The sequence below is a fragment of the Mustela putorius genome, unplaced genomic scaffold (assembly GCF_011764305.1).
Source record: "Mustela putorius furo isolate JIRA1106 unplaced genomic scaffold, ASM1176430v1.1 tig00003867_pilon_pilon_pilon, whole genome shotgun sequence".
NCBI classification, from domain to species: Eukaryota; Metazoa; Chordata; class Mammalia; order Carnivora; family Mustelidae; genus Mustela; species Mustela putorius.
This window is the reverse complement of record NW_025422019.1, coordinates 13166385-13191686: the sequence shown is the minus strand read 5'-3', so window position 1 is coordinate 13191686 and position 25302 is coordinate 13166385. Positions and strand designations below refer to the sequence as shown.

Below are 25302 nucleotides of genomic sequence, written 5' to 3'. Positions count from 1 at the left end.
CTGAGTGAAGTAGTTACGACATAGGCAGTGTGGCCTGCAAAACCAAAATGTCCATTTATGAGAAGATACCTTTTCCAACCTTTGCTGTAGAGGACACTGTTTGTTCTTAAGAAGGGCATTTTGGCCTTTTGTCTTTTCAGATAAAATATCCCTGGAGCACCTACTAGTGCCAGATGCTGTCTAGATGCTAGGCAGAATAAAAGCATAGACTAAAAAAGAGTCAATGTACTAAATGCTCCTCACCCAGGCTTCCTCCCACAATACATCCCAGACCATCCCAAGAGCACCCCAGGCTGCTCTAGCCCTTCCTACTCCATAACTCTCCCTTTTTTTCTTCTTTTATTATTTTTAAATTTCCTTATTTAAGAATTGTTGACACACAATGTTACATTAGTTTGAGGTATACAACATAGAGATTTGACATGTTTATACATTATGCTGTATTCATCGGTCACTCCCAGGTACCTCGATGGTCTCCCCGCTGGCTTGTCCCTCTGCCTGCTACCGATTTCATTTCAGTCTCTGAGGATCCTCCTTTCCCAAACAGGACGAATTTAAAGACATCTTAGATACTGGGGGAGAAGAAGAAGAAAAAGGAGGAGAAGGAGAAGCAGCATGGGGGTGGGGGGAGGAAGGGGAGGAGAAGGAGGAGAAATAGTGTAGTTAAGGAATTCATTAGGTAGTAGAGATGCACACAAAGACTGTTCCAGAAGATAAAGAATTTGCTTCCAACTAAAGTGCAACCCACACATCAGGGATATGGATTTTACTTTCTTTTCAAACCAGGAAGGCACAAGGCCTCCTAGGCATTGAAAGAAAAAAGGACTGGACACATTATTTTGTGCGGTCAGTTCATCTTATGGGACCTCACTTACTTCCAAAGAAAGTAGGATTTAAAAAAAAAAAAGATTAAAATTAGGTGAAAACAATTTTGGATTATTATCAATTCATTTGTCCATTTACTCATCAATATTTGAGTGTCCTCTCTTCCGGGCACTGTACTTTGTGGTGGAAGGAGATGATAAACATGGCAGGAAAGAGTCCTGCCCCCAGAAGCTTATATTTTAGTGGGTGGGTATTATACACACCCACACCTCAGCACGCTGGCAAGGAAGTCTGTAAGAATCCAGTGGCGGCTTTAAGGGATCTTCAAAACAAGACACAAGGAGAATGCACAGTAGTGTTGACTCAGGAGAGCTGAAAGGTTGGAAAACATGACAGGATTCAAACAGCCCAGAGTTGTGTTGGGTTGCCCTTTATCAGTTGTCTGACCTTGGGGATGTGACTGAGCACCTCTGTGTCTCAGATGCCTTCTATCTAAAGTGGGGATGATGATGGTATCTAGCATAAGAATGTTGTACAGGTGAAACGAAGGCTTGTTTGTAAAGTGTTTAGATTGGTGGGTGCCTGACACATAGTAAGTGCCTCGTGGTATTTGGTATTTATTCACAGAAGAAGTAGGCTGACCCTTTGTTCTTACTCTAAAAGTGCCAACATTTTTTTTTTTTAATCTTTTGGGGTATCTCTGATTGGATGAGTGAACAAGTCTGAGAAGAGTGAAATGTTTTGCTCTTTATTTGTTTTTTTTTTTTTTAAAGCCCTTGAGGGTTAGAAAATCAAGCTAGCATGCATGAAGTTATAATTTAATTAGCATGCTGTGCTTTCTTTACTTGATTTCGAATAATTCACTCCATATATGCAGGACTGCTTTTTTCCAAAGTCCCCAAATGCTTTCTTTGAAAATATGCAGTTTTCCATTGAGTCATGAAGAATAGCAAAACCAAATTATAATCATCATCGTCATGTAACATTTACTCAATGTCTATTACATACTGGTTTTACAAGTCGATCTAACATATTTATTGACTATTTTTATCACTCATAGAAATTCCATGAAGCTAATGCCCGTGTCCTCATTTTTCAAGTGAATAAGCTCAGGTCGGCAGATAGCTAAGATGATACATGGAGGAATGAGACAGAGTAAGAACTTGTTCCCTGTTGACTCCAAACTCCGTGGTCTTTCCTCCCTGTTATGTGATGTGGTCTCAGGGCACATGAACCTGTAAGTAAACATTTAAAATACTTAACGTGTTCTTTTAATAAGAGGGTGTTAGCAAGTCAAATTATATTTTTTCTATCATTTATCGGTCATAAAAGCATCACATATTTACTAAAGTTTTCAGAAATGAAGGAAACTAGGAGGAATTTGCATATCAACCATAATCCCACCCACTAGAAATATCCATTATTGATATGTTTTATATATTCTTTTAAGATTTTCGCTGTCTTTTTTTTTTTTAGATTTTTAAAATTTTTTATAAACATATAATGTATTTTTATCCTCAGTACAGGTCTGTGAATTGCCAGGTTTATATACTTCACAGCACTCACCAAAGCACATACCCTCCCCAATGTCCATAACCCCACCCCCCTTCTCCCAACCCCCCTTTCCCCAGCAACCCTCAGTTTGTTTTGTGAGATTAAGAGTCACTTATGGTTTGTCTCCCTTCCAATCCCATCCTGTTTCATTTATATTCACACAGATATACATTCCTACATAGTTCCTTACTATATCTTAATTCAGGTATTTTATTAAACATGTCATCAAGTTTATGTGCCATTTTTTATTTAAAAAATATTATTTTCATGTCTGCATCATGTATTTTTTTAAGACTTTATTTATTTATGTATTTGTCACAGAGAGAGAGAGAAAGAGAGCACAAGCAGGCTGAGGCAGAGAGAGAAGCAGGCTCCTCGCTGAGCAAGGAGCCCAATGTGGGACTTGATCCCAGCACCCTGGGATCATGATGCAACCCGAAGGCAGTGGTCTAACCAACTGAGCCACCCAGACATCCCAATCATCTTTATGTCTATAGCATAATAACATTTAACCAGATATTGTGAATGCTTTCATATTAATGAAATTAAATATATTTTATATTTATTATAAAATTCTGAATAATTTTATAATACAATGTTGATACTTTTTCTTTAAAGAGATACAGCAAGAGTGGGAACACAAGCAGAGGGACTAGGAGGGGGAAAGCAGGCTTCCTGCTGAACAGGGAGCCGGATGTGGGGCTCAATCCCAGGACGCTGGGATCATGACCTGAGCCGAAGGCAGTCGCTTAAAGACCAAGCCACCCAGGTGCCCCAATGCTGATACATTTTTGATCCTCTGATTATTTAGAAGGTAAATTCCTGTAAGTAGAATGGCTGGGTTGAAGCGTTAAATTATTTTAAGACTACTGATTGTATATAGACAAATCATCTTCCAGAAAGACCACAATTCCATGCTAATTCATCTAGTGCCCTATTTGGATATAGCAACATCTATATAGTTTCCCCACATTAGTCACCAGGAATTTTATTAATTTTCAGGTTATATTTGGAACTGGACTGAACTATATAAAATTTTTTAAGACATAATGCTACCCCCTTCTATATATGTATAATCCAAGATAAAATTATTCAAATTATCATACCTTTACTCAGTTGATATTTGTTGAGTGCCCATCATTTTCAAAGAGAAAACTGAGAAGGCTAAATATTAAAGGTAAAAAAAAGTTTCGTGGGTTTCTGCCTCTGTGTGTGGGGGAGGGTAGGGGGAGAGGTGCTGATGTGGAGCATTTCCACAAATTTCCTTGAATCTTCTAAAATCTATGGATATGACAAGAATTCCTAGTATAAGAGGATCTCTAGCAGTATGGTGGTAGCCAAAGATTTCTGGGGGAAAAATAATCTAATTCCTAAAATATAGAAATTCATTTCAAAGCAACATCTCACAGTTCTATTCTTCATTACGTTACTACTTATACCAAGGAAACAGATAACTGAGTTCTGAACTGTGTCGCCCTGATACCCTAGTCAGAGCTGAGGGGCTTTTGACTTCGTGACACCGGAAGTAGGCACTGAGAGAAGCAGAGAAGACCAGGGAGTAATTCAGGCAAGCTGGTGGTGAAGCACCAGAGCAAAGTCAAAACAATGGACTTAAGAAGGAAGTGATGAACCTTCTGTGCGCAGAGGCCTTCTTTGGCTTCTTGAAAGTTCCCAACCTCTGTTGTGACTTCTGTAAAGCTCAAGCATATTTGAGGTTTGGTTCTTCTTCTGGGGATATTTTTAAGGTTTTCTTTGGGTTTCTGTGAGACCTAGATTATGGTAAATCTCCATTATTTGGAGAAGGTATTATCTTTCTTATTTGATGCAATCTGAGTAAACCTCTATTTCTTATTATAAAGCTTAAACTAATAAAGCAAAATGAGTTCTGAGGGTTCTGAAATATTAAGCTTTTCCATGCCCTGTGTGCCATCAGGAATCATTAGGAAGACAGAGCTGAGAAAGATACAGGCAAAAATATAGCAACTAAGAATAAAAAAGAGAAAAATATTGATCGTATTCCATAATGGGAACAATCTGCCTGGATGGATAAAAGTCATTTGTAAGACGACCTTTCGATTTAAAAAATTTTGAGCATATTAATATTATAGTACATCTTCTAGCCTCTACCTATTCTAGTGTCTGAGAACCATGTAGAGATTTGATAGCAGAAAAAATATATATGCAACTGTAAATCTTTCTGTTTTCTGTAAGCAAAAAGTGGGCTTTATAAATAAAAAGCACTGCAACAGGCAGTGATCCCACTTGAAATTAAGAGAGTAGTTAAGCACCAAAATAATGGTAACAATTGAGAAGAAAATGCCCCCTGCTACAAAATTCTCTGTAATTCAATTTGTATTTATATAAATAATCTTCCCCAACTTTTTTTTGTGCCCAGTCTCTTAATGGCCAAGTTGTCAGTGGGAGGACAATTAATGCTTTATTCATTAAAAAGGTTAGAATAAGAAAGGATCATCCCCCTTGGTGGAAAATGCAAAATAATTTTACTATTGATAGGTTTAAGATCTTCCTCTCCATATCTCTTTGAAATAACTTTGAATATTTCATGAAAGGGTACCTGGGTGGCTCAGTGGGTTGAGCGACTGCCTTTATCTCAGGTCAGGATTCTGGAGTCTTGGGTTCAAGTCTCGCATCAGGATCCCTGCTCAGTCAGGAGTCTGCTTCTCCCTCTGATCCTGCCCCACTCTCATGATCGCTCTCTCTTCATTCTTTCACCCAAATAAAAAAATAAAATATTTAAAAAAGAATATTTCACAAAAGACAAATTTTTTTCTGCCAACAAAATTTTTAAGACCTTTAATGATAAATAATCTGAAAAATGTTAGAATCTAGGTACCAAGAGCTTTATATTGAAACACCTAACATAAAAAGTACATGTTAAAAATTAAAATCAAAGATGATTATTAGAGCAAGACTATTGTTTTTTTCCTTATAAAACCTTTTTATTGTAGAATATTTGTGCATTTTTTATTAACATATAATGTATTATTTGCCCCAGAGATACAGGTCTGTGAATCATCAGGCTTACACATTTAACAACACTCACCATAGCACATACCCTCCCCAGTGTCCATAATCCAGCCACCCTACCCTTATCCCCTCATTTCCAGCAACCCTCAGCCCTCAGTTTGTTTCCTGAGATTAAGAGTCTCTTATGGTTTGTCTCTCTCCTTTATTTTTTCCTTAAGATTTTATTTATTTATTTGACAGACAGAAATCACAAGTAGGCAGAGAGGCAGGCAGAGAAAGAAGAGGAAGCAGGCTCCCTACCAAGCAGAGACCCCAATGATGGGTTCGATCCCAGGACCCTGGGATAATGACCTGAGCTGAAGGCAGAGGCTTTAACCCACTGAGCCACCCAGGTGCCCCTGTCTCTCTCCTGATCACATCTTCTTTCATTTTCCTTTTCTACCCCCCACAACCCCTGCCCTGCCTCTTCATATTAGAGAGATCATATGATAATTGTCTTTCTCTGATGGACTTATTTCACTTAGCATAATAATCTCTAGTTCTATCCACGTCATTGCAAATGGCAAGATTTCATTTCTATTGATGACTGCATAGTATTCTATTGTATATATATATATACCGCATCTTCTTTATCCATTCATCTATTGATGGACATCTAGGTTCTTTCCATAGTTTGACTATTGTGGACATGAGCAAGGCTATTGTTAATCAGAATGCAACTAATTAGAATTATTAATTTAGTAATTACTTTACTGTGATATAAAAATATCAAACACATATACAGACACACACAGGTTAGTGGGTATATATGTATGTATGTACTCTTTGGAGAAGAGTGATAATTGGCTTCATTTATTCCATTTTATGGGTGACTCATTTAATTAAAGAGGCTTGCCTAAAATAATGGCTACCATATTTATTAAAATATAAGGCATACACACATTTAAAAACAAAATAACTGCTTTCCAGCTAAGTGGAAAAGAGATTTTTAGGATGGAGTCATGGCTGCCTAAGTCTCTATGACCATGCAGGGAAACCCATCTATTCACCTACACTATTAATTTTCCTGGTAGTACCACAATCCATTACACTTTAACTTATTTTTATATTCTCAACTTACCACTAAGATTTCTTTTAAAAATTTCCTTAGGACAACATTTGTAATGAGAAGCTATTGTATATGAAGTAGACATCATGCCCCATGCTGCGAGAAGTCCGCCAAGGCAGTAGAAACTGCTTGATCCTTTAGACTAAATCTGAGAAATCTCAAAGACTGTTTTGTGATTGATCCGTGTGTCACAAAAGACTATCACTTAGGCAGAGAATGTCTGTCAAAAGCATCTTGCTGATATTCTAGAAAAGCTACTTAACTTAATTTTTAGAAATACGTAATTCAATCAGAGAAAAATAAATGAAAATAAGAGTTTCGGCAAGTAGGAAATAAAAATGAAAGCTTGTTATTGTTTAATTGTACCATCACTTCTAGAGGGACTGAAGAAGTTAGGATCCTAAGTTGGAGGATAAAAACAAAAACAAAAACAAAAACCAGGTGGTGGGTATTATTGAGGGCACGGATTGCATGGAGCACGGGGTGGGGTGAAAAAATAATAAATACTGTTATGCTGAAAATAAATAAATTTAATTTAAAAATAAATAAGTAAATAAATAAATAGCTATTAAAAACAAAAACAAAAACAAAAAAACACCCAGCTTTCCCTGAAGAAGCTTTAGAGATCCACGAATGACAAAGCCATCTCTGACATTTGTTAGATTGTATGTGTAGAGATGTTTTCGACTTTTAAGTGTTGCTACTGAAATTTAAGTGGTAGCCTATTAAGGAATGCTTACCATCAGTTAGCTCTTTCCTCTACCACTACCTTTCTTCCCCCAAAGCTGTTATTAAATTGATGGTGAATTTTACTTCAAATAGTAATTTAGCATTACAGAAAATAGTTGTTGATAATAAAGATGAAACCAGAAATTCAGGACTCCAAGTTTCAAATCCAGTAACTTGCTGAAGACTTTATATCTACTGTTTTGTCCTGCTCCTATCTTTTGCAAAACAAACAAACAAAAAACAAATAAGAAGAAAACCTTATATACTATCTTAAATCTCTGATGAGACATATTATAAGAGACCACTGCTCCCCAACCCCGCCCTCCGCCCCGGATAGTGTTGATACTTTTCTAGGTGAAATAGTCACTCTTCTGACACGGATAGCTAGAGTTTGAGAAATCATCAGTCTCAGTCTCTTTCCCTGCTTCCGAAAAGGACTTCATCATCCCAGAATAGATTGTTACCTAAAACCAAAAAAAAAGGAGTGTACAATTCCGTGTGAAAATGAAAGCCAGTGGTTTTCAAATATTAATTTTTGCACCAAAAACATATCATTGCTTCTTGGTTTCCCTTTTGTCTTTCACATTGTGTATCTCTCCAGTCTTACACTGTTCAGTATGATAGCCACTAGCCACATGTGGCGAATTGCATTTAATTTAAATGAAAATGAAAATTCAGCTTTTCTGTTGCATGAGCTGCTTTTGAGCTGCTCAGTAGTCACATGTGACCAGAAGCCACTGTATTAGAGAGATATAGATAGATTCTTTCTATCACTACAGAAAGTTCTACAGGATGGCTCCGCACTTTAATGAAAATGAAAATCTATTTGAGGATTCTTGGATGCTATTTAAAATGAACATGGAGGAAAATGATCTTGCCTCAGGTTGTAATCAGTAGATGTAGACATTTGCATGTTAAATTTGTAAGGTGAGCTAGTTCTAGAATTTGATAGCTGTAAGGACCCTAGGAGGTGATTTAATAGAGCTCTTCTTATTTTAATGTCATGGAAACTGAGGTGCAGAGAGGTTAAGTGTTTTGTGTAATGTCACTTGGGTTTTGTGACAAAGTTTAATCATTGGTATTGATAGCGACACACATACACAACTTTTGAAATAAGGATATAAAATTAATTCTTGCATGGAAACCAGATGGAGTTCCCATTCAAGCAAGTCCAAAATGTGAATGTGTCCTGACACACCAAATTCAAAGTTCAGTTTGAGAATTTACTGTTTTAATCCAGTCACTCTGACTTCCAGCGTTTGGTCCATTCAATCAAGACTATCTCTAAGTATGCCCTAAAACAGTTTATTTAGCTTTGGCAAAACACTTCACTTTTGTGAGTTGTCCGTTTTGCTCGACATGTAACTGGTTGAAGGTGGAGGTCTAGAGTGAAAGGTAATGAGGGGAGAGACTCAGTTCCAGCCTAGGTATTGCTCCTATACTTGGCTCATTCAGCTGGATCCTGAGCTGTCAGGCAATTTTGCACTAAATCTCACATTGACATTTACCACCATTGTGACTCAGTCCATTTGGTCAACCATAACAAATGGAGTGGGTGGCTTATAAACAACAGAAATTTATTGCTCACAGTTCTGGAGGCTGGAAGTCCAAGATCAAGGTGTAAGCATGGTTGGGTTAGGGCTCTCTTCTCAGTGACAGACTTCTCTTCATGTCCTCATGAGTAAAAAGGCCTAAAGAGTTAATTTTCTGGGATCTCCTTTATAAGACCACTGATTCCTTTCATGGGGGCTTCAACTCATGACTCCTATGTCCTCCTTAAGTCCCTAATCACTCAAACCATCACTTCTGGGGGGTAGGATTTTGACATCAATATTTGGTGGAAGGAGGGGAGAAACATAAACACGTAGACCACGGTGGTAACCTGGCACACGGTTAGGTGTATCCGTTATGACCTGCCAGCCCACCCCTTTCTGCAGAAAGTTTCCCTGCCCTTTTTCCTGCTGAGTCAGGGTGCCTATGTCCACTACTTCTCTAACTTCTTCAACCAGGTTACAGGTACATAGGTTGGTGCATCATTGGGTGCCTGATCCAATAGCAGCTGATCCGTGGTGGCCCAATAACATGGGACTTGCAAGGATCATTAGCATGAACTAGGTATCCAGTAGTTTTATATTTGCAACTAAGATGTTAAGAGACAAGGCCAGTTAGTAATGAGGGCAATGGCCATAATTTAGGGTTGCTAAGATGCACAGAGGAATGGTGAATAATTTTGAGATATTTACAAGCAGAAATGATAAAATGTTCAGAAACTAAAAACGTAAAAAATGGGCAGTGGCAGAGGATGGAAGACAGGCATGTAGGAGAAAACAGAACCAGACAACCTGCTTTAGAGGAGCCAAAATTTACTCACAGAAGACAGGGTGGCCCTTGAGTGAGTGGCGACAAATTCGGAATGAGGCCCAATTCCAGGCTGTCAGAAATTTGGTTCCCTGATAACTTTTCCTGTTTGAGTCTCCATTAGTGCATTGGGTCTCTTCAGTTTAATTTCTCCTTTTAGTTTTTATTTTTTAACTTGAGCTAATCTACTGATGTCATGTAATTTGCAACCGAAATGTTCCTATCTAAACTGGGGCTAATATCAATCTCAATAATTTGTTGCAAGGGTTAAAAGGGAAATTAAAGATGGTATTCCTTAAAACTCAGTAATGCTTTTTAAAGATATTTGGGAAAAAACGAAGCTCAATCAAACAGGTCATTTCCCTAAAATTAAAGAAAAAAAATTGCTTAGAGTTCAGATAACACTGGGATTTTCTGAAATTTCCTATTAATTTCCCCCAATTTCCAGCATCTATTTCAGTGAGAGATAGTTCCCAGAAGCCATGTGCTACTAGAGAGAGGGCATCAGGAAGCCTGAGTTTTTGATCATTTCTGTACAGAGATTATTGATGCCCACCCGTAAGTGATTCTCCTTTACCTTCTGGACAGACCAAATACTGCATTTTCCAGACCCTTGCACAAGACCACATTGCTGGTTCTGGCAATAGACTTTGAGTAGAATTTACCAATGCCCTTTCTGAGCTGGGGCCATGACTAGCCCTGGCAGCCCATCACCTCTGTTCATCTAGCATGGTGATTCTAAAAGGACACATACTGAGAAGATGCAGTCACAACATGGAAACTGCAAAAATCTGCAAAGTCATGTCTTAGAAGAAAGTCACGTCCTAGAGGATCACACCCTCATGAGCTGCACAAATTGCAACAAAGTTTGTATAAGAAAGAAATATTTTTTGAAGGCTAAGCCACTGAGATGTTGGGGTTTGTATGTTATACAGCGTAGCTTGTCCTGTTCTGATTATGCTAACTCTCAGTGCTTAGGGGAAGAAGTCACTGCTTTTTTCCGAGCTCCAGAATCCTCATGCATACAATAGAAGTTAGACTAGATTGCCTCCCATGACTCTTCTAGGGTGTACTTTCATTCTTTAATTCTTCTCTAAGGCCTGCCCTACTTAATCTTGCAAATTTACTAAGATGCTTTGAAAAGTAACAAGGACCTTACCAATACATTCTTATAAACAAAAGATGTTGCTGTCAAAGCTGACAGCTTCCAAAAGAAATCTTGCTATTTCTGAATTAAGCATTTGGAATGACATCAATTTTAATTTTTAATTTGGCTATGTGCAAGTTTTTCTCTTTTTCAGAGGGAAGCTTTGAATAGACTTTTTCGTCTTGTTTTGCCAGTATTTGAAAGCACAGTTTTGAGAATGCAAACCATAAGTGACCTACCAAGCCTGTTAGCTCTTCCCTGCTCCCTCTTTCTTTGCCTTTCTCTGTCACCCAGTTGTGAGCCTTACCTCCGGTGTCCTCGGCTGCTCCTCTGATTCCATAGGTCAACCCCAACCAAAGCTTGTTGGAAAGCAGACGCTGTACAACAGTCTCCTGTTTGATCTTCCTGCCTCCAGGCCTGACCCCTTTAGATCCACCTTCCACACGGTTTCCATGATGGAAAGGCCAGATCTAATGATGCAACTGCTCCTTGCATTGCTCTACATCTCCTGCAGAAGAAAGTCTGAGCTTCTCCCGTGGCGTCTTACGTACTTAATGTGATGATGTGGGGGATAAAGGAGGCTAATATTTCTTGAGCATCACTGTGTGCTAGACCCACTGTACTTGATGTTTTTATGTATATTATTTAATCCCTTTAAATAGTCTTCTGGAATAGATATAGTTATACCTCTTTTAGGGAAGAAAAAACTGGTTTCAAGATTTGTTTGGTTCCTTAGTGTTAGGGAAGAAATTTTATCAAGATCAATCATTCCTGGGACTATGCACTCATAAACTGTGTAGTACACTTCCTTGACTCTCCTAAACCAAAATGACAAATAAGAATATAGGCATATTTTTGTCTTGTAAGAGGTCCAGTGCATAATCAAAAAGAAGTGGTTTCAGGAAAAGTCTTGCAATTCATTTGAGAAAAGCTAAAGTAGACAGCCAAGTGTCTCAGATGAGCCTGTGATTCCTTAAATCAATGTTCAGACCTCAGGCAAGTGGCAATGGGAAGTGGTTTGTGCTTTGAAATACTTACTTCCTCAACTATTCATAGGATTCACACTTTGATCTGTCAAAGGATGACACTTTCAGTGCCTCTTTTATAGGCTAAATGCAAGCCTCCAAAAGCCACTAGGGAATAAACATTTTAAATTAGACCTGACAATGTGACCTTCCAATCAGTTCTTCTGTTTCATGATTATCTCCATTTTGTCTGTATTGAGACAGTTGCTTTTGTAACTATTGGAAAATTTGACTTTGCTTTATCTTTTGTTTTGATTTTTTGTGTTTATTAATAGAAAACAAAACGAATGTACTGCATATATATATTCATATACACGTATATGAATATATATATATTCACATTCATGTACATGAATATATATATATCAGAACAACAATGATATATATATATGATATATATATATCATATATATATCACAACAACAATAGAAATCATCAGAAGTATCAAGAGGAATGCTTTAGCTTCAACTAGACACCTTTTAAGATTTAAGCAGGACAGCTGAGTTTGTTTGTTTGTTGTTTGTTTGTTTTAAAGATTTTATTTATTTTTTTGACAGACACAGATCACAAGCAAGCAGAGAGGCAGGAGGAGAGAGAGGAGGAAGCAGGCTCCCCATTGAGCAGAGAGCCCTATGCCTGGCTTGATCTCAGGACCCTGGGATCATGACCTGAGCTGAAGGCAGAGGTTTTAACCCACTGAGCCACCCAGGCGCCCCCAGGACAGCTGAGTTTTGAATTGTGAAGGAAAAAGACTCAAGAATATCCTCCTTCCTGGAAACGTTTCATGAAAAGATGTGCCTGAAGACCAAAGTGTGATTGAGATTCTCTAAGATTATTAACCCTTGGGGAGGGAAACCCTCCTCTCAACATAACACACATGGTCTGAATCATGCAGTCTATCTTCGTGCATGTTTTCAGAAAGATGTTGTTTCTTAGAGCAGAGGACATATGTGGTTTTCTAGGTTCTCTGCATGGAAAAGGAAGAGATTCAAATGCTTGAACCCTCCTTGTCCTAATACCATTCTTTTTATGTACTTAATAATCTTACTCAGAGGAACTGTTTTTCATTTTTACCAACACGGCACTGTTGGCCTGCTGCTTGATTTGCCATGGAGCCAGTAGGCAGAGGCCTCTCTGGGGGAGACTGATTAAGCAGTAGGAATTCGGGGAGCAGGTGGCTGGCTGGGAGAGCTGGTGGAAGGGAGCCTGTGAGAAAGGCTGTGGCAGCAAAGAGAAACTTAGTCTGCCTCTGGTGACAAGCTCTTCAGAGACTCTTCCTCAAGGCTGGGTTTGCAGCTGGGAACATCAATCTCCCTCCTGACTGGGAACTTATTAGCATTCTGAGTATCGCTTTCAATTAAATTTCTCGAATGCTCATTTAGTTTCTAGTTAATAAGGCAGGATTGGATGTCATGTATGATCCAGCAGGTTGTTTTTAAAGGATAAAAATAAAAGGAGCCCTGGGAAATGTTAAACGGCGGGCCCGGTTCCTCCGCCAACATGGTGCCCAAACCACGAGCCACTGTGGGCCTTGCAAATGGACATGGGTATTTTTAAAGTTACTTTTCCCTAAAGGAGGATTTCAAATATTCACTCTTAGGAAAACCAACACATTGTTCCATGATGGCTTCCCGAATTCAGTCAGCTTTTTTAGTCCAAATTATTCAAGGTTTGTGTAGTAAAGGACTCTTACAAGTAGGGAACAGAGGTAGTTCTAAAGGGGTGCTGTAGATCGGAACTGTTACGCCAAAAACACCTTTTTTTCTGAGGTGATAATGCTAATAATAAAAATAATTGCAGTGAGAGTCATTGAATGTCTTCTATCTCTGTCACTGTGGTCAGAGTTCACTTAATTTTCATATAATCCTATGAGGCAGAACTCCCATCCAACATCAGATGGTAAAGCTGAGGCACAGAGCTTGATTTGTCTGTGATCAGGAACTAGTTTGTACTAACAGAGAAATGGCAATTGTACACATGAGACTCAGTCTTCTGGCCGACTTCTCAGTCTTCCCCTTTCACTCTTCTCCATCCTCTTCAAGTCTGAAAACATAGTGTGAAACAGTTTTAGCACTGAACAATCTTTCCAGAGACTTACTGGATGACAGCGTACCCAAGAGGAAGGGTGACTGAATGGGAGGCAGCAGAGAGAAGGGTCATGGCACCCTCATTGTGTCAGAAGAGCTGTGAAGAGAAGATGCAGAAAATCATCACTTTTCCCTCAAGACCACGTGTTTATGCCTTACCTGAACTCCTAACTCAGGGCAGTGGAGGACATCAAGTGTCCCCTGAATGCCCTAGGGCTCTGCAGGCAAAACCTAGACTGAGCTCCAACTCTGCCTTTTTCTAGTTCTGTGAATCCTGGAGAGAGACTCTATTCTGAGCCTGGGCTGTTTTCAAAGTCATGTCTCCCCCATCGGGTTAGAAACCTTGACCCTTGGACACGGGGGCAGGAACGTGAAGCAGCCTTGGTTAGTTGCAGCACTGTATTCCTGCGGAGGTGGTGTTTGCACTCCTGTGAGCCAGGCCTGTCCAGAGAAGTCCACTGTATTTGGAAAGAGTCTCAGCTTTGCCACTAAATACACACGACCTTGACTCAGCATTTGACCTTTCTCTATGAGACAAAATCATGGTTCTAATTGTTTATTATTCCACTTGGGGGAAGATAAACTGACAGCTTTCCATTCACTATTTTCGGGTCCTATAAAGTATCAGATATGGGGATGCGAAGTGTTTTGAGGAAAAATCTCTGTTAGGTGGTTACAAATAGCTACAAACACAAATAGCTAAAAACACAAAGATACTTTTTTAAATGAGTTTTACAAAAAGACTGTGCACTGGGGCGTGATGCCTCTTCTGAAATAGTCTTTGAAAACCAACCCACTCATGAGAAACTTTGTAATCTTTGGTATATTTTTTGGCACATAACTCCAGACCCGTAAAGAGAGGGAGGTTTCACTGGGACAGAGTTTATAAAAGGCTGAGGGGCTGTGATTATAGCACAAGGGCTTTGCAGAGAAATGTGTAAACAGGAGACAATAGTGGCATTTGAAGTAAGAGGCCCAAGAGAGAAAACGAATTCATGAAGAAAGGATGTTAAAATAAATACTTCCTGAGTACCTAATGCATTCAACAAAAAGCCAAACTTTAAAATATACATTTTCAATTGAAAATCAGAAGGTGGCAGTACCGCTTACTGAATAGATACAGATGACAGCTCCAAGGAAACTTGCAGAGAGAATAAGCCATTTTGTAGGTTATGAGCAAAAGCTAGAAGTTTATCACTAAAAAATGAAATGATTCTCCGTAAAATGCACCCCTAAAATGTCTGAGTGTCTTTGTGGCTTGGGCATACTAACCCAATTATGGATGGCTTTCCCCTCCAGGATGCAGTGAGGCTTATCAGAACTAGGAGTGCGGCTCTGGCCCCTGTCTGACCTTTGGCCAAATTTCTTTCCATGAGAACTAAAGAGTAAAATCCCACAGTGGGGTTGGTCCCCAGAATAACAGCACCAGAGCCACCTGGACATTTGTCAGAAACACTAGTTCCAGCCCTACTGGCCAGAAGTTATAGGTGAAGGTCAAGAAATGTGGGTATCCCACACTTTCCAGGTGATTGTGGTGCACACTCATCTTTGAGAACCAGAGAGACAGGTGTTGAGACAACTGTTGCTATGCACACTTGAAAATGTGGGGCAAATCTTCCCTGTAGGAGGCTTTACCAATTCTCTCTGGTCTTCTTTATAGCTTAAAGCTATATATGTTCTTGAAGAGCCAGGCTGGGCAAAGAAGAGTAACATGAAAGAAAGCAACCCCTTAAAAATGGACAGAACAATCCGTGAGAAATGGAGGACAAAAGTAGGTTCATTTTTTCCCTCACATCATTTGAATTTCTGCCTACTTGCCAATAGCACAGAAATCTTCAGGAAAATAGCTTTATAATAAGGCAATTTTCTTTTTCAGAAAGGTTTACAACTTACACAATGAGAAAGAAAGCTTTGAAAATGATTTTTAATTGTTCTCAGATAGAATAAATGCATAATAAAAATATAATGCAAGCTGACTGCTCCAACAGGAAAAGAAAGAAATGAGACAAATGCTGGAGGTGAAAAGTCAATCACAGTTAAAAAGCATAAAGACTCTTGGAAGAAGTAATTTTACCACTTTAATGGACATTGACTGAAGTCTAGTCCAGAAACAAATCCGTTTTATTAATTAATTGTGTGGTTTTACAGTGGAGGGTAGATAATGGGACCATTATTCCATGAAATAAAATAACATAACCACAAAGAGCAAGACCACAGACAAACACTGACCCCTCTGAGGACCTTGAGGAAAGGGGTCCTTTGGTGTGGCCACACATTTCCAAGATTCCATCTTAATTTAATGGATCTATAAAGTTCATTTTGTCGTGACATCCAGACTTACCAGTCCCTCAGAGTTGATGTCCTTTTCTTTTTTTTTTAAGATTTTATTTATTTGTTTGACATACAGAGATCACAAGTAGGCAGAGAGGCAGGCAGAGAGAGGAAGGGAAGCAGGCTCCCCACTGAGCAGAGAGCCCGATGTGGGGCTTGATCCCAGGATACCTGAGACCATGAACTGAGCCAAAGACAGAGGTTTAATCCACTGAGCCACTCAGGTGCCCCGATGATGTCCTTTTTTATTTTTTTAAATTTATTTTTATGTTTATTTGTCAATGTTTTTAAGTAATCTCTATACCCAGCATGGGGCTCGAACTCATAACCTCAAGATCAAGAGCTGCAACTTGTAATGACTGAACCTGCCAGGGGTCCCTTTTTTCTTTTCTTTTTTAAATTTAGAGATGGTCTCTTTTTAATCAAACCCACAAAGGATTCCTATAAATATTACTTACCATACCTTTTTTTTTTCATCATTTGCTATGAGCAGCAGAAAGAGCCAGCCAGAGAGTCTGTTCACTGTTGCACACATAGTCTTCTTGACGAACCTAAGTGGAAAGTCAAATTAAAATTAGAAATGTGCTTGATGAACATAATATTAGATCACAAGAAATTAAAGGGGGGGTTTACTATCCTAATGCATCCATCTCTGCTGTGGGGATAGACTTGCCAAAAAAACCTGCTATTTAGGTTAATATGTTGTGACATTATTATCCCTGGACAGTGTGTGTCCTGCCTCTCTCACTGATTTGTCCATATTCTGTCCTAAACAAATCCCCCTGCCCAGATGACATTTTCTTTTTTGAGGTGTGCTAATATCATTTGTTAGGATTTAGTTAAGTGCCATCACATTTCCAAGAATGCCTTGGTCCTGAGAAACATTTTTGTCACAGATTAGCATGACTGTGGTGCTACTCTTCTTCAATTACAGCTGTCATGGTTGAGTGACCCTCAGTGCCAGACCCTGGAATGCCAAAGGGCTTAGTTCTAGACCTTCTGAGTTTACATTCCAACTGAGAAAACATACCATGTAACAGGAAGCTATTGTTCAGTAGCATGGGACACGCAATGAGAAGGGAAGTGGTGGGCAATGGTCCGTAAGAGGGATTGTAGACCTTATTACTGAGGTCAAGCCTTCTTTGAAGAAATTGTCTTTAAGTAGAGTATGAGGCCAGGAAATGGGAGAGAAGGAGAATTCTAGGCAAAGGCAGTGGCAGATAGCAGAGCAAAATCCCAAAAGGAAGGAAGAACACAACAAATTTGATGGATCAGATGAATTACTATGGCTCCACAACAGAGTAGAGGGAATGCGGGAGAGTAAAATGGGGAAGATTATGAGATCTAGGCTGGGGTCAGATCAAAAAAGATTTCATTAATGTTGCTGAGGAGTGTGTTATTTCTGTAAATGTGATGGTGAGCCAATTAATGGCTTTTTAGCAGAAGAGTGACTCTATGTAATTTGTGTTCTATAAAGCTCATCTGGCTATAGGATATACTGTGGATTGAAAGGGGGCAATGCTTGAGGGAAGAATACCTTAGTTTTTCTTGTTTTGTTTGTTTTTCTGTATAGTTCTGTATAGGAAAGCTAATTATGATAGCTAACAGTTTACTCTTAGTATATGCCAAGCATTTTACACAAATTCCATTTCATTTTTGAAATAATGTTACAAGGTAGGTTACAGAAATGTCATATCAATATATTAATTGCACAGGTAAGATAAATTTCTTTTAGAAATTCAAATTTTTTTAATTTTTTAAAGATTTTATTTATTTATTTGTCAGAGATAGTGAGTACAAGCAGGAAGGGTGGCAGGCAAAGAGAGAAACATGCTCCCCCTGAGCAAGGAGCCTGATGTAGGGCTGGATCCCAGGACTCAGGGAATCATGACCTGAGCCGAAGGCAGACTCTTAATCAACTGAGCCACCCTGGCATCCCAACGGTTATGAAGTTTAAGTAACTTGCTCAGATCCCACAACCGTGAAGTATTATGGTCAGGATATGGACTCAGTCTGTGTTCTTACACTTTGGACCACTGCCTTCATGCTAGAGGAGAAGATGGTGTGAACTAGATAGAGGCAAAAGGGAAAGCAGAAACCACACACCTGAGAGGCACTAGAATGGGAAAGTCTTGGTTGTTGCTTGAAGATATATTATGGGGTAGAGTAAGGAAGATGGTATGAAATTTTAAAGTTGGCTCACTACAATTTTTGCTCCCAACTTCAGTTGGACACTCTATATCTTGGATAGCTTTATCACTTGTTTTCTGGACCCATCTCTTTTTCTTCACAGTAGACTTCTCCAGTGTTCCCCATTCTTCTGCAGACACTGTTCTATTCCATCTCTCCTCATCATCAATCAGCAGTGGATTCTTACTTTTTTACAATTTTTTTTTTTACAAGTCTTACTTTTTTTGTATCTTTGGCTAAGACTTTTGATGGTTCTTATTTTTTTTCCAGGTCCAAATTAATTAACTGGTTCATTATCAAAAGATTTAGAATATAATATGAAAAGCCAGAAATCAGTGAAAAACAAGATCTCTTTATTTCCCACCCATAGTAATATCAAATAACAGCCATTATTTCCAGCCCTGCTTTCTCAATCTTTTGCTAGAGAGGTTTTGTTCTTTTGTTTCAAATGCCTGAGCTGATAAGAGTTCCAACCTCAGGAGGGGCAGATAGGCAGAAAAGAAGTTCATTCATGGTAGAACACTGCAGATATGACTTGGTCACTCATTTCTCCAGAACTGGCAGGAGACTCTCTAACCCTCTTCTTTATATTTTAAATGTTGTTGGTGATGACATCCACTATTAACTTTTATTTTCTCATTCAGGGCCAGAAAGGCTAGATTTTGCTGACTTCAGATAGAATTATCATAGACTAGCAAATATAATAATTCCAGAAAAGGATTCCATTTCTTCCTTTTCCTTCCTCAGAAAGAACTTACATAAATTTTTGAGATAAAATGGAGAAGGCCTTGTGATACCACACTTTAGTAACATTGGTTTGTTAAGCCAATTACTTCCCAGAGGCAGGAAGAATTATCCCAGGAAAAAGGGTCTACGAAGGTCTCCGAGAAGATTGTACTTCTGAATTCTTGCTATTATTTGGAGCAGATAGAAATACTAATCTTTGTGGAATGGCATATAGATTACTTTGCTACACCTATCATAACAAGATACCATAGACTTGGTGGCTTAAGCTACACAAATTTATGTTCTCAGGTTTCTGGAGACTGGAAGACCAAGGTCAATGTGTCTGCAGGTCTGGTTTCTTGTGAGACTCCTCTTCTTGGCCAGTAGGTGGCGATCTTCTCCCTGTGTCCTCTGCAGGCCTTCTCTCTGTGCTTGCCCATCCCCGGTTATCTCCTCTTATGAGAGCACCAGTCAGATTGGATAAGCCTCATTTTAGCTTAATTGCCTCTTTAAAGGCCCGGTCTCCGCATAGAGTCACATTCTGAGGTGCTAGGGGCCAGGACATCAACAGAGCAATTTTGGGGAGACACAATTCTGTCCACAAAAGGACATCCTTGTATTTACTTTTTACTGTTACCCAAAAGTAATGACAACAAAAGAAAAAGAAGACAAAGAGCACTGGCCCAGAAAAATATAGAACTATTACAATAATAACACCCAATTTTTTTAACGTTTCCCTGCTTGGAGACCAGAAATCTTTCAGTGCTGGCAGAGGGAAGTGAATATTTTCTGCTGGGTTACCGTACTTTTGGTTTCCTTAAAATGCATGGATTCAGAAGTTTTAAGAGTCCAGGTAATGTAAAAATCTTTTAAATAGTTTTCTCTCTCCTCTCTGTATTTTAAGATAATAAACAAACTGATTAGTATCCACATTGGTTCCATCCCTCTGCTTATGGGATTTTTTTTTTCTTTTTTAATGTGCAAGCAAATCGGCTTTTCATGAGGGTGACAGAGGAGTTTGCTTATAACCAGGCATCACCATCAAAGAAGGAAATATCCTGGCCCTTTCATAAGCTTCCATGGTAACTTCCAAGAAGAACTCTGCAGGCATTTGAGGTGCTGAATAAAAAGTTGAGCTTGTGAGAAGAGCACACAAATCTTGCTCATAAATTTCAGTTTGTTGATTAAGTTTTTCCCCCACTAAGATAGACATGCTTTCTGTCATTGACTAGAGCAATTATTAGGAAACTTCGAACCTTTAAAGGAGAATTTCTCAAGGTTTCACTCTCACATCTACAGTCACCTCCCAAAACCTCTCTAGGTCTTCTAATAGTCATATTTTCTCCCAATTTGGGTTGGAAGATGGATCTCAGGTCCCATGCAAGCCTCCTTCAGGTACTCTCAGGGCTCTACCTTCTTCTATTTCCTCTGAGATTTTGCATTTTCCACTGCCCTGTTCTAGACAATGTCGCATACCTCCTTCTACTGGTTTCCTCCTAAGCTGTGAGCATGTTCATGCCTCCTCCCAATTACATAATATGTTGATAAATCTACTTATATGTTTGGCTACAGTCTAAATTTCTCAAGCACAAAACTTGTCATTTTATCCTACATCCCTACTGCCTAGCATGGTTCCTAGCTTCCTATTTCTTCTTGGTAGACAGCTGATGAATGAATGAATAAATCAGTTACCATCCATGCAGGGCAAATCCAGGCAAGGTTTGAATAGTTAGTTGAAGATATTTTAATGATGCCAATTAACTGGGTACTATTTAGAAAAATAACATTAAGTTCAATGTTTGATTTCATGAAAGAGAAAGTTCATTAAAATAAGAAAATTTTAAAGTTAGTTATTTAGATAATGCAATCTCTGATAAGCACCAGTACTGATAATTTGAGTCAAGGTTATTTTCACCTTCATTTCACTTGGACAGAGTCAGGGGCTTAAATTATTTGCAGAAAATGCTCCAAATTTCCATTTCCTTTTGGCTATGTGCTGCATGGTACCAACTGAGAAAGTAAATCCTGAACATTTTAGTGCAATACATCTGTACTTCTGATCACTTAGATTTTTGTCACGGTTTGGAAACAGTCAGGCCATGAGAGACTCTCCCAGAGTTTTCAGGATTATTTTTAACGATAACCCTAGGGTGGATAACTATCTACTGAGTCAATCCTTCGATCAATAAGTGTTTGCTGAGCTCTTGCTAAATGCACAGTAACTGTGTTAAGCATTAGAAAGAACATGGAGACCTGTTTGAATGTATCTCCTGTAATTATCACCAACTGATTAACAAAAGCAATAGATGCGGAATGAACTGGAAGCAGTAGAGAAGTGGTTCTGGTCTTAAGGAATTGTTACAAGCTTAAAATTTTAAAGCAAAAAAGTATTGTTATTTTCTGCTCATAGCAGTGACTAGGATAGGTGCTTATAGTATGCTAGGTATTAATTGTTACCAACTTATTTAACTCATTTATTGGAACTAAATCAGACAAGTCTCCATTAGGCAGGAAAAATTCACTAAGACTTTGCCCTCACTTGAGCTAAATGGAGGGTCTTCAGCTGTGGCCTGAACCTGCGTCCGATTGAAGGTGTCTCCTCTATCAGTCTGGTCCTGGAAGACATCTTTCAGTTTACTACACATTTTTAAAGCACAAAGCAGTGGTCTGTGAGAAGGCAAACATTTCTGCAGGAGAGAAATCTCACTGACAGATAAACATCCCTCTAGCCTTTCCTAAGCCCTATTTGTAAAGAAAGCTTGATGGAAAGGGAAATCTGTAAGACTTGAAGGAGAAACAGAGAAACGATAGAATCAATAGGAGGCATCCTTATTCCCATCTCAGGAAACCCAGAGATCCATGCGTTCTTATTTCAGAAGGCTGGCATCCAAGAATGTCACATGGTGACTTGTAATTACCAGAGCCCCAAAGGACAGCACAGGGCAGTGCAAAAAGCATGAGATTGGGAATCAGGTGACATGGGTTATGTTCTCAGCCCTGTCAAGGACTAGCTCTGTGACCTTGGGCAAGACACTTCAGCCTGCTTCCTCGGCTATGTGGTACAGATTGTTTTGCCCACCTGACAAAACTTTCCGGAGAATAGAATGAGATAAAATATGTAAAAGCATCTCACACAGTGCTTGGCACATAGTAAGAATTAAAACCACAATTTATAGCTAAAGACCTCTTTCATGCATAAGTATGCTACCTGCCTGGGTGATTGCAGGAAGGCGAGGAAGCTCTTATCCACAGCTTGCCCTCTCAATGCTATGGTACGCCCCCGTGCACATAGCTTCTCAGCTGGTTGCTGAACTATCTTAAGAAGTGACAAATGGTTTCACCCCTTGTAGAGAAAATGAAGGCTGGGAAATGATGTGACCATATAGCATGAGGTTAAAAGGGGAACTCGAGCTAGATGTTCTGCTCTAGAATCCTATTCTTCTACTGCTTAGGTGTATGAACATACAGTGGAGTTAGTATTTTGAACCCCAGTTTCCCTATTTGTAAAGTGGAAAAGGACAGAAATGTGGGATAGATCAAGCAAGCCAGACTAAGGTCTAAGGAAAAGGAGAAGGACAGGTAACTGCCTAGACCCTGGCTCTTTCAGTGAATGCTCTGCCCATGAAATTTAGATAAAATTTAGAAATTTAGACTTGACCTCTGATGAGGACGCACAGACTCTCTTCTCCACTTTGAGTCTGTTCTTCCGTATGTGTGAGACGCTCAAGGTGCCTTGTGGAAGCCCAGGAGCCCACCCCTGCAGACCTCACCTATCCTAACCCAAGGCGAGGTTCTTCCAGGGTACCCATCCTTGAAAACACAGCCTCCCCTCCTACCCTTCTCCAGGTTGGCTTCCCTCTTGCCTAGTGTGAGGTTTCACCATCTTAGATTGAATCAGGATAAAAACACCAAAATAACATAATCCTTCATCAACATCTGACAAATGGTTACCATGCTGTAAATGTTTTTGACATGTTTAGAAAATAAACACTAATTAAAATGAAGGAATTTTCACAGGAGAAATTCTTTGGGTGATTTCGGTGTAGGAGTCTTTCTTTCCAAACATCCCTTTCACTACCTTGTCCACCTGTTTCCAAGTCCTTTTGGGAACAAGCCAAGTCATCATTCATTCAATGGATGCAATTGATTAATCATATGAATGATGATTGAAAGTAAAGGTACATCTCTTCTTAAAATTACAACCCAGTAGGTATCTGTAAGTTTTACCTGCCAAGCATTCATTTAAATTCCTCTAGTGACAAGACTTGGGTTGTCTTTTGGTGAACTTCTTCTCTCGTGCATGTGGTCCTATTAAGACGATCTAACTAAGGGCCTTGTGTTCTTGGGATAAGTGATGGAAAGTGCTAGCTCGGACAGAACATCTCTTCCAAAAATATAACCCAAATGGTACTTGATTTTTCATTCATGAATAAATGTTTAGATGTACACCTGTTCTTGCTGCCTAGCTTTTCAGAGACACCACGTTCCTATCATTTCTATGATCAGGTTGTTCAACAGTTCCTCTGGTTCTGCAGGCTACTCCCTGCCTTCTAAGACATTTATGTTTCATTCTAAGGCAAAATGTATTTCTGCTACCTACAGCCAAATAATCCATATGATAAATCTAAGGAAAATATGACATGTCTTGAAAGCATGATGTTAAAGGAAAAGACAGACTATAGCAATGGTCTTGCCATAAATTAATTAGAACCTTTATCAAAGGAGTGAACATGTTGTCTTCCAAAAGTTTCATCTTAGGTCAGTTGTTTAAATGTGGGATCCATTTCCTTCATGGACAGGTTTCTTCAGCATATCCTATATCTGAACTACAGACTTCATGACACTGTAGAATCTGATTATCTTGCACAATTTGAATTTGGGAAATTTGTCCAGAGTTACAAATTGAAAAACTAATTTGCTAAAGAACACATGGACACAAGGTGCTTAATATATTGTGGCATTTTTATCATTACAATAATCTGTAAGATAATTTAATCTTCATTTTTATGTTAGAAAGAACTTGAAGCTCAAATAGGCAAGAATTATTGAGCTCATAAATAAAGGATTTGGATAAGAATCTAGTTTTCCTAGATTACAAAAGCCTGTACTCCTCTATACCAAAAAAAAGCTACTTCCCAGGCATCAGTAACTGCCCCTCCCCCTTGCCCAACCCTAGCACAATAGAGAAGTATCTTGTTATCAGAAGGAATAAGAATAACCTGCATGTTTTTCCATAATTCTCCTGGGAGTCCACAGTTTTTTGGCAGTAGCAAAGGCTGGGAGAGATATACCAATAGAGAGCAGCACTGGGGCTGAAGGCAGTAAGAGAGAGTGTTAAAGGGAAGGAGTTGTAAAGACTAGAGTGTCTTGCTTAAAATTCCTGGGGAACAGTCTATCCTCCTTCTGTCCCTCATGTTGTCCTATAGGGGCAGGAAGCAAGAAAGGAAAGGAATCTAACCCCTTTTTACCTGTTAAGTTATATACCCCAACACCCTGAAAAAAAAAATAATAAGTTATGTTGAAATCCTAGTTCTCCATAACTGTGAATGAGATCCTTTTGGGAAATAGTCTTCACAGATACAGCCAAGTTCAAATGAGGTCATTAGGCTGTGCCTAGCATTCTTATGGAGGGAGGAAAGCACCATGTGAAGATGGAGATACATAGGGAAGAGATGGTCATGTGAAGACTGAGGTGGGAGTGAGGCTGCCAGAAGTCAAGGGACACCTTGAGACCCCAGGAAGTGGAAGAGGCAAAGAATGACCCTCCCCTAGAGGCTTGACAGAGAGCATGGCTCTGCTAACACATTGATTTGAACATCTATCTACCACAATTCTGAGAAAATTAACTGTTGTTTTCAGCCACCAGTTCTGTGTTCCTAGGAAACTGAAGACTCACTCCTCAAAAGCATCCGATTAAGACTCTTCCCTATATCTGCTGAAACATTAAGGGAGAGTCTGAGGCATCCACAGCCCAAGGCCAAAAGAAAAAGAAGGAAGAAAGAGATCTAGCCACCATTAAAAGGAAAGATTATTTTAGCCAGAGATGAAGTATCTGGAATCCAACTCACATGGTCCAGTGACATGCAAATCAAGGCAAACATGATAACTCTCCAAGGGGATTTTTTTTGAGCTTCTTCCTGTGATCTTTATGCCAAAGCATGATATATCAAATATAGTAAGTTAATATTGCCCCCAAATCTCAGCAGATTTGTGTTTAGAGACATGGCAAAACCC

General features: G+C 39.1%; 1 protein-coding gene and 1 pseudogene across 1 annotated transcript in view; both read left to right on the top strand.

The window, feature by feature from the left end:
• LOC123387911 overlaps positions 1-11269 on the top strand; it is an 81254-nt pseudogene extending 69985 nt beyond the window's left edge.
• The window catches only part of DPP10 (dipeptidyl peptidase like 10), a 1364876-nt gene that overhangs the window by 309835 nt on the left and 1029739 nt on the right, over positions 1-25302 (top strand).